This window comes from Cornus florida, unplaced genomic scaffold (assembly GCF_030987335.1).
Source record: "Cornus florida cultivar Cherokee Brave unplaced genomic scaffold, ASM3098733v1 CherokeeBrave_3.0.0_Hap2_Chr05, whole genome shotgun sequence".
NCBI classification, from domain to species: Eukaryota; Viridiplantae; Streptophyta; class Magnoliopsida; order Cornales; family Cornaceae; genus Cornus; species Cornus florida.
Genome location: NW_026775575.1, coordinates 115,833,170 through 115,847,032, shown reverse-complemented (window position 1 = coordinate 115,847,032; position 13,863 = coordinate 115,833,170).

Sequence of the window (13,863 nt, the reverse complement as noted above, 5' to 3'; positions counted from 1 at the left end):
CAGCCATTGCTCGTGTGCCAAGTGGCCCATTTAAACACATTTAGAATCAGCTAACTTTTTCCTTTTTCCTTTTTCCTTTTTCCTTTTTCCTTTTTTCGGAAATTTTTTATTCACCTAACTTCCCTTGCATACTCTTACCATTTTAAGTTAATATATATAATTGCTTCTACATCTAATTGCTTTTGCATAATACTAGTAAATACTTCTTTTGTCTAACTAAGGTGTCACTGAAAATTCAAGTGACAATTTAATTTATAAAGTTTTTTTCTTATGGTTAGCGCAATGGTAAAATTAATTGCTTCATTTTGATCTAAAAATAAAACTTCCTCCATTTAACCCTTCTCAAATTCTACAATCAGATTGCGGGAGCACAACGCACTATTCCACTTAATAATTTTATTGGATTGTAGGGTCGGAAATAGAAAATTGGGATTGAATAAGATTCCTACGTACTCAGTCTAACAACAATAATTAAAGTTGAAATGATTTAGTTAAGCTCAGAGTGTGAAGAAGTAGGTGACTTCCTTTTGAACTGTCCCTACAACTTAATTTGAAAGTAAATAATAAGTACTGTAACTGCCGGCAACTGCAATTAATAATTATGTCAAATTATTATTATTATTACTGTATCTTGTACATTCGCTTGGTTTTGCGTGCCTTGTTGTTCCTTTTAATAAATCTTAATTAATTACCAATTGAAAAAGAATTCCCAATTTCAAAATTATTTTGTTTTCACAATCTAATTTGCAAAAATCGGAAATTTACTAAATTATATATAAGTTTTGAAACAGTTTTCAAATTGATAATGTAAAGTTTAAATAAACCAGAAATTGGTTTTGAACTTTTGATTGTAACATATATTGATGAAACTGAGAACAGAATTAGTACAATGACTTGGTTTCCTCTGTTGCTACGTACTTATAGGATTCATAATTTTTTATTTAAATATATACTTTTACTTAATTAGTTTACTTCATTTACTAGTCACCATATATAACTGGTGGTGGCTTGGCCTCAGAATTAGGATATTGCTTTTGTTAAGTTATAACTGGACTACGTATGAGAAAATGGTAGAGAGAGAGAAATGGACAATTCAACAAGAAAAAGTGAAAATTGTAGTAGTATATATATGATACACTGAATCGATGCGTTGTGACAATGAACAGACTCTACTTTAAAAAGTGCTTCGATCTATATCTACATAGTTATTAATGGTGTTTTGTTTTCTTCAAACGACTGGTATGTTCCAGTACCCAGCGTTTTCCTGTACTTGCATGTTTTGATTTTTTAGTTGTTGGATCACTGCAACAAATTATAATATATATATATATATATATATATATTAATAATTGACATTTATAACACTCAGACAGTAAGTGCTACCAAACTTTTATTTGTTTATTGAATATTTTATAGTAATTTCAATTTATGGTGTAAGATATTTTATATGTGGAAGAATGTTTGCATGACTATCTAACTAATTAATCCGATCCAATTAACGAAATTTGATGGTTAGGATTGTCCAACACACAACCTTATGCGTATAATTGCTAATTAATCTGCACGAACTCTTCACACACACAATATATATATATATATATATATATATATATATATATATATTAGATACTTTTATGTTTTCGATGAAATGATTTAGTTTGGCATGTGCTTTATTTTAAACGTTTTGTTTTTGGTTAAATTAGAAACAGTGTTTTTGTTGTAGGAGTATTTTGGAAAAAAATTGAAAGCATGTTTGATAACGATATTTTGTTATGAAAATATCAAAAACAGAAACATGCAAAGTATAGTTTTCAATCATGAACAGTTGTCAAAATAAAAAAATAATTTTTTTGTGTTTTGATTTTGGGCCATTATTTACGAAGTGTTTTAATACTGTGTAAAATAAAATAAGACCACACCGAACATGTTTTTATTGCTAAAATTGATACTCTAACCGTACAAAAATAAAAAGAACAAAAACCAAAGCATGTCAAATGAAAATATTACATTATTACATGCTTGTTGCAAAGATATTGTTGAGGGTGGTTTAAAAGTGATTACTGAGCTTGTCACTGATATTTAAATGTGAGTTTATTTATTTTTCTTGAAAAGGCAAATCTATGGAGGGGAGAACAGGAGAAGTAAACGTTGATTGTTTGACAACCTAGCTAGATATTTCACTTGACCAATATATATGTGTGTGACTTTCCGGAAAAAATATATATGTGTTTGTGTGTGTCACATTGTGTGTACCGTTCTTTTAGGCTTTAGCCGACCGATAGGAAAATAATAAAGCAATAGTCTCGTCATAATAACTATGTTTCTTTCATTCAAATAGAATTTAGTTAATCATTAGAAATTGTATGTACCGTGTATACTTTTAGCCGACCGATAGGAAAATAATAAAGCAATAGTCTCGTCATAATAACTATGTTTCTTTCATTCAAATAGAAATAATAAAGCAATAGTCTCATCGTAATAACTATGTTTCTTTCATTCAAATAGAATTTAATTGATCATTAGAAATTGTGTGCACCGTGTATACTTTTAGCCGACCGATAGGAAAATAATAAAGCAATAGTCTCGTCATAATAACTATATTTCTTTCATTCAAATAGAATTTAATTGATCATTAGAATAAAAGCCAGATACGTACTATTCTCTCTGTTTTATAAAAGATATCTTGTTTAGGGAACTATAATTTACATGAGTCACGGTTTTCCAAATAAGACATCATGTGAGTTACGGTTTTCCAAACATAATATTTTTTATGCGACAGAGATAATATAATAGGTGAAGGACAATATCAATGAAAAAGATTTACTAACCGTATTTTTTTTCTTTCTTTTGATGTGCAAGTGATTAGGTGAGGCTAATAACTAATGAGTATTGGTTATTGTATTTTTTTTTGTATTGAAAATCCTTGTTTGAGAAACACATATTTGGTTAACCTAATGGGTTCATTGGCTCAAATGAAAATTTATTTGGGCGGGTGCCCCGTGAAATATCTTAGAGACTTTTTTTTGAATGTGAACAATTTATTGGGGTCATGCTCAAGCTTTATTCCATCCATATTTCAAAGATTAGTAACTCTAGTGATAATAATTGGCTCAATTAAGTGTTGTCACTAGATTTGCCCGGGATCATCACATACGTTCCTCGCGTGTGGTTTTATTTTGGTCCAACACATGTTTTAATTTTTTATTAGAGTGATGGTGATGTTTGAATTCAAAATCTTTGATTGTGATATTATGTTAACAATCCTCTACTCTAAAATCTTAAATTATGAAAGATGACGTAATTTTAATATTTAAATATTGAAATTTTGGTTTAAAGTACGAAAATTTAATAAAAAAACAAAACAAAACAAAAAAACAAAACAAAACAAAACAAAGTTTGAACAAAGTGGCCGTCCATTAAGCTATACCTATTACCTACCAACAAAAACCATCAATATTTTATTTTCTTTTATTTTTTGGGTTAGGTACACATATATATTTCACGAAGTGTGTTATGGGAGGAGATCAGTTGAACTAAAAACAACATTAAATTCAGAAAGTTTAGAAAAAAAAAAAAAAAAAAGTTTTATTATGTTTTTGAAAACAAATGATAATTTAGTATACAACCATAATTTACATATGCAATGATACGCTACAAAAAGTTAAAATTTGGCATTGTTTATAAAAAATCTGAAGAAAATAAGGAAAAAATCTTAATTTTCCAATCTATAATTGAATTTTGACGTATCAACATGTCCCATTCAGGATCCTATAACCCAAAAGGATCACATGTACTGTAGCATAAATGCCACGTGGTTGCCAACGAAGCCAATTGAATTGACCATGTTTTCTTTTTCTTTTTTTGTATTTTATTTTTATGGTCAGTAATTGACCACGTTGTGTTGCTTTGATAGTCCATTTTAAATTGAACAACTCTATTTGGGCCGGTCGGCCCAATGTTTCATTTTAGAATTGGACTTGTCATGGATTTAGGTGAACATGTCAGTCACTTAATGAGCAACTGTCTCCCATACAAAATTGACTAGGCTGATAAAGGCTTTTCGCCAATACAAATTCTTCTCACAGTCACTTTCTATCGGACCAAACGCCTACAAACTACGCGCGCGTGTTTATTTTGGATGAAATAGAAGAGTGCGTGCATTGTATTGTGTGATCCGTATGTGAAAGAGAACTTTTTAGACAAGTTGTGTTTTATCTTACAGAATGTTGGGATAACTAAGAAACATAATATGCATAAAATGAGAGTGACGAAAATGTAATGGCTGTGAGACAATACACACACACAGAAAATGATAGAACAAAAAATAAGTACATTAGTAAAATGGTTTAAGTAAAACCAAATGAAGATAAGTAGAGCAAAAACAAGTACGATGATTTGGACATGTAAATAAGTTTAACTCACATAGGGAATAATGCTAGAAGAATGAAAAGTTCAAAAAATATGTTAAGATATGATTATGTTGGAAAGAAGGTTATGGTGAGTTGAATTGTATACCGTATATATTTTAAAACAGAAATAATATCTTCCTCACTGTTGAAATAGAAATTTATTCATATCAAATATTTTTTAATCGTCAGATAGAATTAGTTTTTTTTTTTTTTTTTTAATAATTACATTTTTAATAATGTTGGGCACAGTGGAAGTTTCTGATGCTAATTTGTTGAGCATCAACAAAAACCCAAACAAATATATACACAATAATGGCAAATCTCGTAACAGCAAAATATGAATAAAGATGAAAAGAAACACACCACAAGACAAGATTTATACATGATTCACCCTCACAAATAGGATTACGTCCACAAGCGATGATAATGTATATCACTATATAGAAGAAGATTATAAATTGAAGAACATTTTGGTTCTTCGAGACAATTATCACTCTTCTCACAACAAAACGTCACCCACCAAACGAAGAAAAACTCACCGAACGCTCTTAAGAAAAATCCCCAATAATTATATGGTTTACATAAAGAAGAAAACCCATCCAAAAATAAACTTCAAATATCTCTCTTGAAGATTGCACACAAAAGGATTTCTTCACATAAAAAAACCAATATAACTTATTCTGACTCTACCCTCTTGATCAAAATATCTCTCTAGGATCTCTGAAGGATCTCACCGGGATCTATATCTTTTGCTACGTGATGGATGTATAATTTAAATATCCATAATTAAGGGAAGATTACTAAATTAACGCACTATTGAGATAGGCTCTGCAGATTACGATAAGGATTACATATTGAGATAGGCTTTACAGATTACGATAAGGATTAAAGATTGTGATAAGGATTAAAGATTACGATGAGGATTAAGTCTGCAGATTACAATAAGGTAATTCTGCGTGACATCTTAACCTAAGCCCTATAAAAAAAGGCGGGGGAATCAACATTTTGAGGTACGTAATAAACCCTAACTTAATTTCTCGATTTCTCCAGGGAGATTATCATTCATACTGACTTGTTCGTCGGAGCCTACTCCACCGGTAACACACCGGTGTTCGTAGGATCACTTTTTCTTCTCTTTATTCAGGAAGTCAGATCAGATCCAAGTTGCGCAGAATCCATCATCAACAATTGGCGCCGTCTGTGGGAACGATTTTAGTTCTCTAAATAAAGTATGGTTCGATTGCGATCTGGTCTGGTTGCTGGCGAATACGAAGCGTTGCAAACTTCTGATCAAAGGGACTCGACGAGGCAACCCCTCGCCATCCCAAACGATCAGGAACGCATCACAGTGTTGGAACAACAGGTTTAAACCCTAAATAAGGGAATGAACCAATTAGTCCAGAAAAATTCAATGATTCTACAACGTTTAGCCGCCCTTAATGAGGTGGAGAATAATGAAGTACCCAATAATGACTCCCGTAGGATTGACAACGACGCTGAGCTTAGTCAAATAGGGGGTCAACAGAGAAGCCATCACCATTGGTCTCTTGAACGGAATAATACCAGGTCCGTGCAGGTACCTCTGGTTGTGTTGGTGACAAGACTGAAGACGTCACTTATTTCAATCTGTAGATGCAAGATCTGAGAACTAGGGTCAAAGACGTCATGCAAGCAATGAAAGGGAAGGGCCAGGCCACAGTGAACGATCTGGTACAGAAGACCAACCTAGCATTTAGCCTCGCTATTATGTTATGAGTTGTCCTCTACCTAGCAAATTTAATATGCCAACTCTCGAGAGCTTCGATGGGACGCGGGACCCTCTCGATCATTTGGAGACCTACAAAGCTCTTATGTATTTACAAGTCGTACCGGATGAGATTATGTGCAGGGCTTTCCCTACCACACTAAAGGGTTGGGCTCGTCCTTGGTTCAATAAATTAAAGCCAGGCTCCATTGAAATCTTTAATGAGTTGAACAAACAATTCATTGGACACTTCATCGCTGGGCAGAGGCATAGGAGACAGCAACACACTTATTGAATGTGAAACAGCAGAAGGGAAAGCTTCTCCGTGGTTACATAAGTCGTTTTAACGCTGATATGCTGCAGGTAGAAGAGGTGGACGACGAGGTTGCCCTCACAGCCTTTATGGGAGGACTACAGACTTCTAAGTTCCTATTTTCCTTATCAAAAGAAGCCCCTACAAGCATGACAGAGTTGATGGTTAGAGCATGGAAGCACATAAACGCTGAGGATGCTATGAATGCACGAAAAAACAAAGATGGTGAAGATAAGAGGTCGGAGAAGAAGAGGCCAGCACCTAACACTAGGGAGGAAAAGGAATCGAAGTACAAGAAATTCTCAAACAACCAGGCTGACAGATCGTCTCGCCGCCCAGTGAGCCCAGGCAGGTATAATAACTATACCCCCTAAATACATCTGTAAATCAAGTCTTTCTGCAGATTCAAGATGACGCATCATTAAAATGGCCGCCAAAGCTAAAAGCTGATCTAACAAAGAGGTCTCTAGGTAAATACTGTAGGTTTCACCGGGACCATGGACATAACACAGAAGATTGTTTCGACCTCAAAAACCAAATCGAGAACCTTGTTCGTAAAAGTCATTTACGCAAATTCATAGCTGGAAATGGAAAAGGAGGCTCCAACCCAGCCCAGGAGGGCCGAGATGATCACCCTCCTCAACACCAACCAATGGGTGAGATCAAAATTATATCGGGTGGCTTCGCTGGTGGTGGTGAGACGAGTTCGGCTCGGAGGGCTCATGCTAGGAGTATTCGGAGTTTTTCAGAGGTGAATGAAATTGGAATGACAAGTCCTCCAACAAAATTACCTCGAGTTGAGGAGCCGGTCATAACCTTTTCTGAAGAAGATGACAAGGGAATTCACCAGCCCCATGATGACCCCCTGGGCATACAAGAAATTGAAAATTGGCCGAGAGAAGCTCCGACCCATGAAATCACCACTGGTGGGATTTTCAGGCGATAAAGTACATCCACTGGGGGCAGTTACCCTTCCAGTTACTGCAGGAGCCAATCCAAAGCAGGTCACTGTAATGGTGGACTTTGTAGTGGTGGACTGCCCATCATCATACAATATTATCCTGGGGAGGACAACATTGAATGCCATGAAAGCAATCACGTCCACTTACCATCTCCTGATGTGCTTCCCAACTGAATATGGTATGGGAGAGCTAAGAGGGGACCAAACAATGGCTCACGAATATTATGTCGCCTCTCTTAGAAAAACAAAATCGTAAGAGGCATTTACGATTGAAGGGCTGGAAGGGAAAGATAGACCAGACTTTCATAGAGCGGAACTTACAGAGGAGCTAGAAGTGGTCATCCTTGGTGACGGTGAGCCCGAGAAAAAAGTGAGTATAGGGTCTTTACTCCCCCCAGGTATCAAAGATAAACTTACTCAATTCCTCAGGAAGAATCGAGACGTATTTACATGGGTCCATGAAGACATGCCGGGTATAGACCCCACTATCATGGAGCACCGCTTAAATGTAAATCCTGACTTTAAACCTGTAAGACAAAAGATGAGGACTTTCGTTCCAGAAAGGAATCAGGCTATATCAGAAGAGGTGGAAAAGCTCTTAAAAGTCGACTTTATTCAAGAAGTGTACTACCCCGATTGGCTGGAAAATGTGGTCTTAGTGAAGAAGGCAAATGGAAAGTGGAGGCTATGTGTGGATTTCACCGACCTTAACAAAGCTTGCCCGAATGACAACTTTCCTCTCCCAAGAATCGATATGCTCGTTGAGGGAACGGCTGGACACGAACTATTAAGTTTCATGGATGCATATTCTGGATACAACCAGATATCTATGTACACCTCAAATAGAGAAAAAATGGCCTTCATCACTGATAGAGGTTTGTACTGTTACAAAGTAATGCCGTTTGGGCTCAAGAACGCTGGTGCAACATACCAAAAGCTAGTGAATGCAATGTTTAAGCATCAAATTGGTAGAAACATGGAGGTATATGTTGATGACATGTTGGTGAAAAGCTTAAAAGCTGAAGACCATTTGACTGACCTGCAGGAGACCTTCGAGGTACTTAGGAGGCATAAGATGAAATTCAACCCCAGCAAGTGTGCCTTTGGGGTTTCCTCAGGAAAGTTCTTGGGATATATGGTAAGCAGAAGAGGAATTGAGGCCAATCCAGAGAAGATCCGAGCAGTCATTGACATGAGATCGACAAGATCAACCAAGGATCTACAATGACTAACAGGGAAGATTGCTGCCTTGAGTAGGCTAATCTCTCGGTCAACTGACAGGTGTCTACCTTTCTTTCGTGTGCTAAGAAATGCGTTTGAATGGACCCCAGAGTGTGAGCAGGCGTTCAAAGAACTAAAGCAATACCTTAGTTCTCCCCCACTACTGTCTCGAACCATACCGGGAGAGGAACTATACATATACCTTGCAGTCTCCACGACAGCTGTCAGTTCAGCTCTGATACGAGAAGAAGAAGGGCTCCAAAGGCCAGTATACTTCGTGAGCAGAGCACTTAGGGGTGCGGAGGAAAGATATCCAAGGATGGAACAGTTGGCCTTTGCTTTAATTGTGTCCGCCAGGAAACTGAGACCATACTTTCAAGCGCATACGATAGTGGTCCTAATAGATCAACCCCTTCGACAGGTCCTACACAAGCCAGAAAGCTCTGGTCGACTGATGAAGTGGTCAGTAGAGTTAGAAGAGTTCGACATTCAGTATAAGCCAAGAGCAGCAGTAAAGGCTCAGGTGTTGGCTGATTTCTTAGCTGAGTTTACCCCTCCAGAAGAGGAGAAACAACCCCAATTTTCGACAGAATCAGGTTTAAGTGAGCAGATGGGCCCAGAAGTAGTCTGGGACTTGTTCGTGGATGGGTCATCTAATGTTCAGGTTAGCGGAGCCGAGCTTCTTCTTGTCTCCCCAAAGGGAGAAAGTATACAGTACGCACTTCGGTTTGGTTTCAACGCAACCAACAACAAAGCTGTAATACCCATAATTTTAAAAAGGATATTCCTGGTATTTAATGGTATTTAATTTATTATTTAAGTGCATTTTATTTGATTATGTGTCATTATTTTTTTTATTAGGTGCTTAATTGTTTTCTTTTGTGGTGATTTAATTTATTTAAATGATATTTATTTTTAGTTATTTGATTGGAATTACTTGTTAGTGTTTTAATTATTTAATTGGCATTAATGGTTTAAGTGTAATTGGTTTAGTTATTTGATTGGAATTACTTGTTAGTGTTTTAATTATTTAATTGGCATTAATGGTTTAAGTGTAATTGGTTTAATTATTCTATGTGTGTCTTATTTTATGTGTGTCTTATTTGGTTTAATTGGGTTTACTACTTATTATTTTGTTCAATTAGATTATTTGTTAAGTATTTAATGGTGAATAGAGTAATTAGGTAAATACATCTAACTAGGGTTTTAATTACAGTATAAATTAGGGTTTTATATTATAGCCGTCGTAAGTTTCTACGTTAATTGGATGGGCCGGTTAAGATTGTGAGTTGGACTTAAATGAACCTAGGGTTTAGGAAAACTCTATAAGTATAAGATAGACGTCTGTGTAGGGTTTTTTTAAATAAAGCACACGTTTTGTGGAAGTGGAGAAGGAAAAACGCAGTTTTTCACATTCTGCCAAGGTTTGATCAAAGCTCCGATCCCGCTTCGTCCGTGGTCCGATCGAGCTGAATTTTGGAGGAGAGGTTCATGACTCAATGACGCACAATCTGAACGGTGGAGATCAGAATTTAACCTTGGGAACAGTGATTCGTACTCGTGAACAATAACTGGGTCGCACAGGTTTTTTTCCATTCTGCCCAGATTTCATCAAACATCCGATCCCGCTTCGTCCGTGGTCCGATCGAGCTGAATTTTGGAGGAGAGGTTCACGACTCAATGACGCACAATCTGAACAGTGGAGATCAGAGTTTGACCTTGGGAACAGTGATTCGTACTTATGAACAGTAACTGGGTCGCACAGGTTTTTTTCCATTCTGCCCAGATTTCATCAAACATCCGATCCTGCTTCGTCAGTGGTCCGATCGAGCTAAAATTTGGAAAATAGGTTCATGACTCAGTGTCACACAATCTGAACGGTGGAGATTAGATTTTGAGTTCGGGAATAGTGTTTCGTACCCGTGAACAGTAACCGGGTTTTGGAACTGGCCGGGATTTTTTAAGAAGACGACGTTGAAACTTTGAACAAAAGTTTCTGAGGCAAGATTCTATCCTTACTCTTTCCCTTAGGCTTCATACTCTTTGCACTCTTAAATGATTCCAGGATTAATAAAGATTAAACCAAATTAAAATGATATCTGTTTTGCTATGAAACTGGTAGTTACAGCAGTGTTGTATGCTTGTTCAACCTAGACTAAGCATGTTTGTGGATGCATTGTGATTCTGTGGTTCACGTTTTTCCTTACCACTGCTAGTATAAATTATTGGAAGGATGGGTCTAGATGATAGCTATTTTAACTTCTGTAATAGCAACTATTGGAACTTAAATACTAGGAGGATTTGAGTTTAACACTAGATCGGTTTTGTGGAACACTATAATTTGAGCATGTCTACATACATACTGTGAATATTGTTTTGATGCTTACATTATCACAGTTAGTATCAACTGTGGAAGTTTTAATTAATTCTGTCTTTATATCAGACTAAAGGGAACAACTTAAATTGGGCATGTATATGTTGTTGTTGTGACCCTGTTTATCAATGCTTATTTTATCACTGCTAACATTGAATGTTGGATGTTGGAATTTAGTTGATATATACTTGATTTATTGGTATTATTGACTATTGGAGGATTGGAAAGTAGGCACCGGTATGGGACGGTGGCATACTAAGGATGGGTTTGGTTTTTAAAGCAATACCATTACCCACCTACTTGGAATAAGGATGGGATTAACTAAAAGTTAAGTCCCGTGGATTTGTATTGTCATGGCAACTACTTGTTGAGCGGCAATACCAGGGATTTTGGATGGATTTTATATATGTACTGTTATGGTGCCTCGGTATGAGCTTGAGCCTCAGGACCGATGGCTAGGGAGCGTATATGCATCGGGATGTGTAGCTGGCTACGATGGTTGGAGGTGTACCCTATTTAGGTATAGGTACATATGCCCACTTCGTGTGCGTTTTAGCATATTACCTCTATTCAGGTTGAGACCGGCCTGTAGTCCAGTGAGAGTCCTTTAGTGTGACTATATATATATTTACGGACTATTAGCTATTGTTGAATTGTTTAGGATGTACATGCGTATCGGGCCTCTGTTTGGATTGTAGTAGTATAGAACTTGCGCGTGGGCCTGACCCACTTCTATTTTTCAGGTACACGACAGTTCCAGGCTTAGACGTGTTCGTGCTGAGCAGATGTCTCTATTCACTCTTCCGACGATGTAGGGCTCTCTCTATAGTTTTATTTCTGGACGTTTATTACAGTTGTTCTATCTTCCGTTTGGATGTTTAATAGGGGTTCACTAGAGATGGATTCCCAAGTTGTAAACTGATGGAGTTTTGGAGTTTGGGTTTGATGGATTTTAATAATTATAATATTTTGCGGATTCTATTTTTAGTTCCTTCCAGCTTTAATTTCATTTCTTAATTTATTTTGTATTCCGTGTTCATTATAAAATATTAATTGTTTGACATTCCCTCGGGTTTGGGCCTGGGCCTGATCAACCCGTGTCTCGGATCCGAGGGGTATCTCAAAAGCAGAGTATGAAGCCTTGATAGCAGGATTAAAAGTGGCAAATGCCCTAGAGGTTGAGCAATTACACTGACTCCGAGTTGGTCGATGGACAAGTTCAAGCGGAATATGAGGCACGAGACGAGAAGATGAAGAGTTACCTACAAAAGGTGAAGGAATTAAAGAATCACTTCCAAAGATTCTCAATTCATCAAATACCACGAGAAGATAATGGGAAAACAGACGCTTTAGCCCGGCTAGCTACTGCATTGAACCTGAGATCAATAAGAATATACCACTGGAATATTTGGACGAACCATCTATATCTCAGGAGAGACAAATTGAAGTGCAACAAGCGATATTGAGTATGGAATGGGCAGATCCTATCATCAGATATATCAAGGATGGGGTGCTACCAACAGACCGAGCAGAAGCTCGAAAGGTCAAGATGCGGGCAGCTAGGTATATGCTTATCAAAGGGGTGCTCAATAAGAGAAGCTTCTCCATGCCGTATTTACGATGCGTTTCTAGCGAGGAAGCTGACTACATTTTAAGGGAGATCCACCTAGGAGTTTGTGGAAACCATGCTGGGGGTAGGTCACTTGCTAACAAGGCCATCCGACTAGGATACTATTGGCCCACCATGCAGAAAGATGCACTTGACTTCGTTCAAAAGTGCGACAAGTGTCAACGATTTGCCAACACCCCGAGACAACCGTCAGAGGAGATGACTCCCATGTCAAGACCATACCTCTTTCCCCCTTAAAAGAATGAAGGGTCAGCTTCATCTACTTCCATCGTAAAAAGATGAGGGGTTAACTACTTTCCTTGTTAAAGGGTGAGCTGAGTGAAGCTCATAGTAATCTACTTCCCCTGTTAAAGGGTGACCTGAGTGAAGCTCGTATTAATCTACTTCCCCTGTTAAAGGGTGACCTGAGTGAAGCTCGTATTAATCTACTTCCCCTGTTAAAGGGTGACCTGGGTGAAACTCGTATTAATTTACTTCCCTTGTTAAAGGGTGAGATGAGTGAAGCTCATAGTAATCTACTTCCCTCGTTAAAGGTGAGCTGGGTGAAGCTCATAGTAATTTACTTCCCCTGTTAAAGGGTGAGCTGAGTGAAGCTCGTATTCATCTACTTACCTTATTACGAGTTACGTGAAACTCGTCTTAATCTACTTTCCTTATTAAAGGGACGAGCCGACTAAAGATGTCAATAAAATCAAGTATAAAATAACGGTAGCATGCCAGCAGGGCAGCTTGCCAAATAATGGGAACATGCCAGCAGGGCAGCTAAAGGCAGCTTGCCAAATAACGGCAGCTTGCCAAATAACGGCAGCATGCCAGTAGGACAGCTTAGCAAATAAAATCAGTATGCCAGCAGGGCAGCTTGCCAAATAAAGGCAGCATGCCAGCAGAGCAGCTTGCCAAATAACGGCAGCATGCCAGTAGGACAGCTTACCAAATAACGGCAGTATGTCAACAGGGCAGCTTGCCAAATAAAGGCAGTATGCCAGCAGAGCAGCTTGCCAAATAACGGCAACATCCCAGCTTACCAAATAAAGGCAGCATGCCAGCAGGGCAGCTTGCCAAATAAAGGCAGCATGCCAGCAGGGCAGCTTGCCAAATAACGGCAGCATGTTAGCATATCAGCTTGCCAAATGAAGGCAGCATGCCAGCAGGGCAGCTTGCCAAATAAAAGCAGCATGCCTGCCAGGGCAACTTGACAAATAACGGCAGCA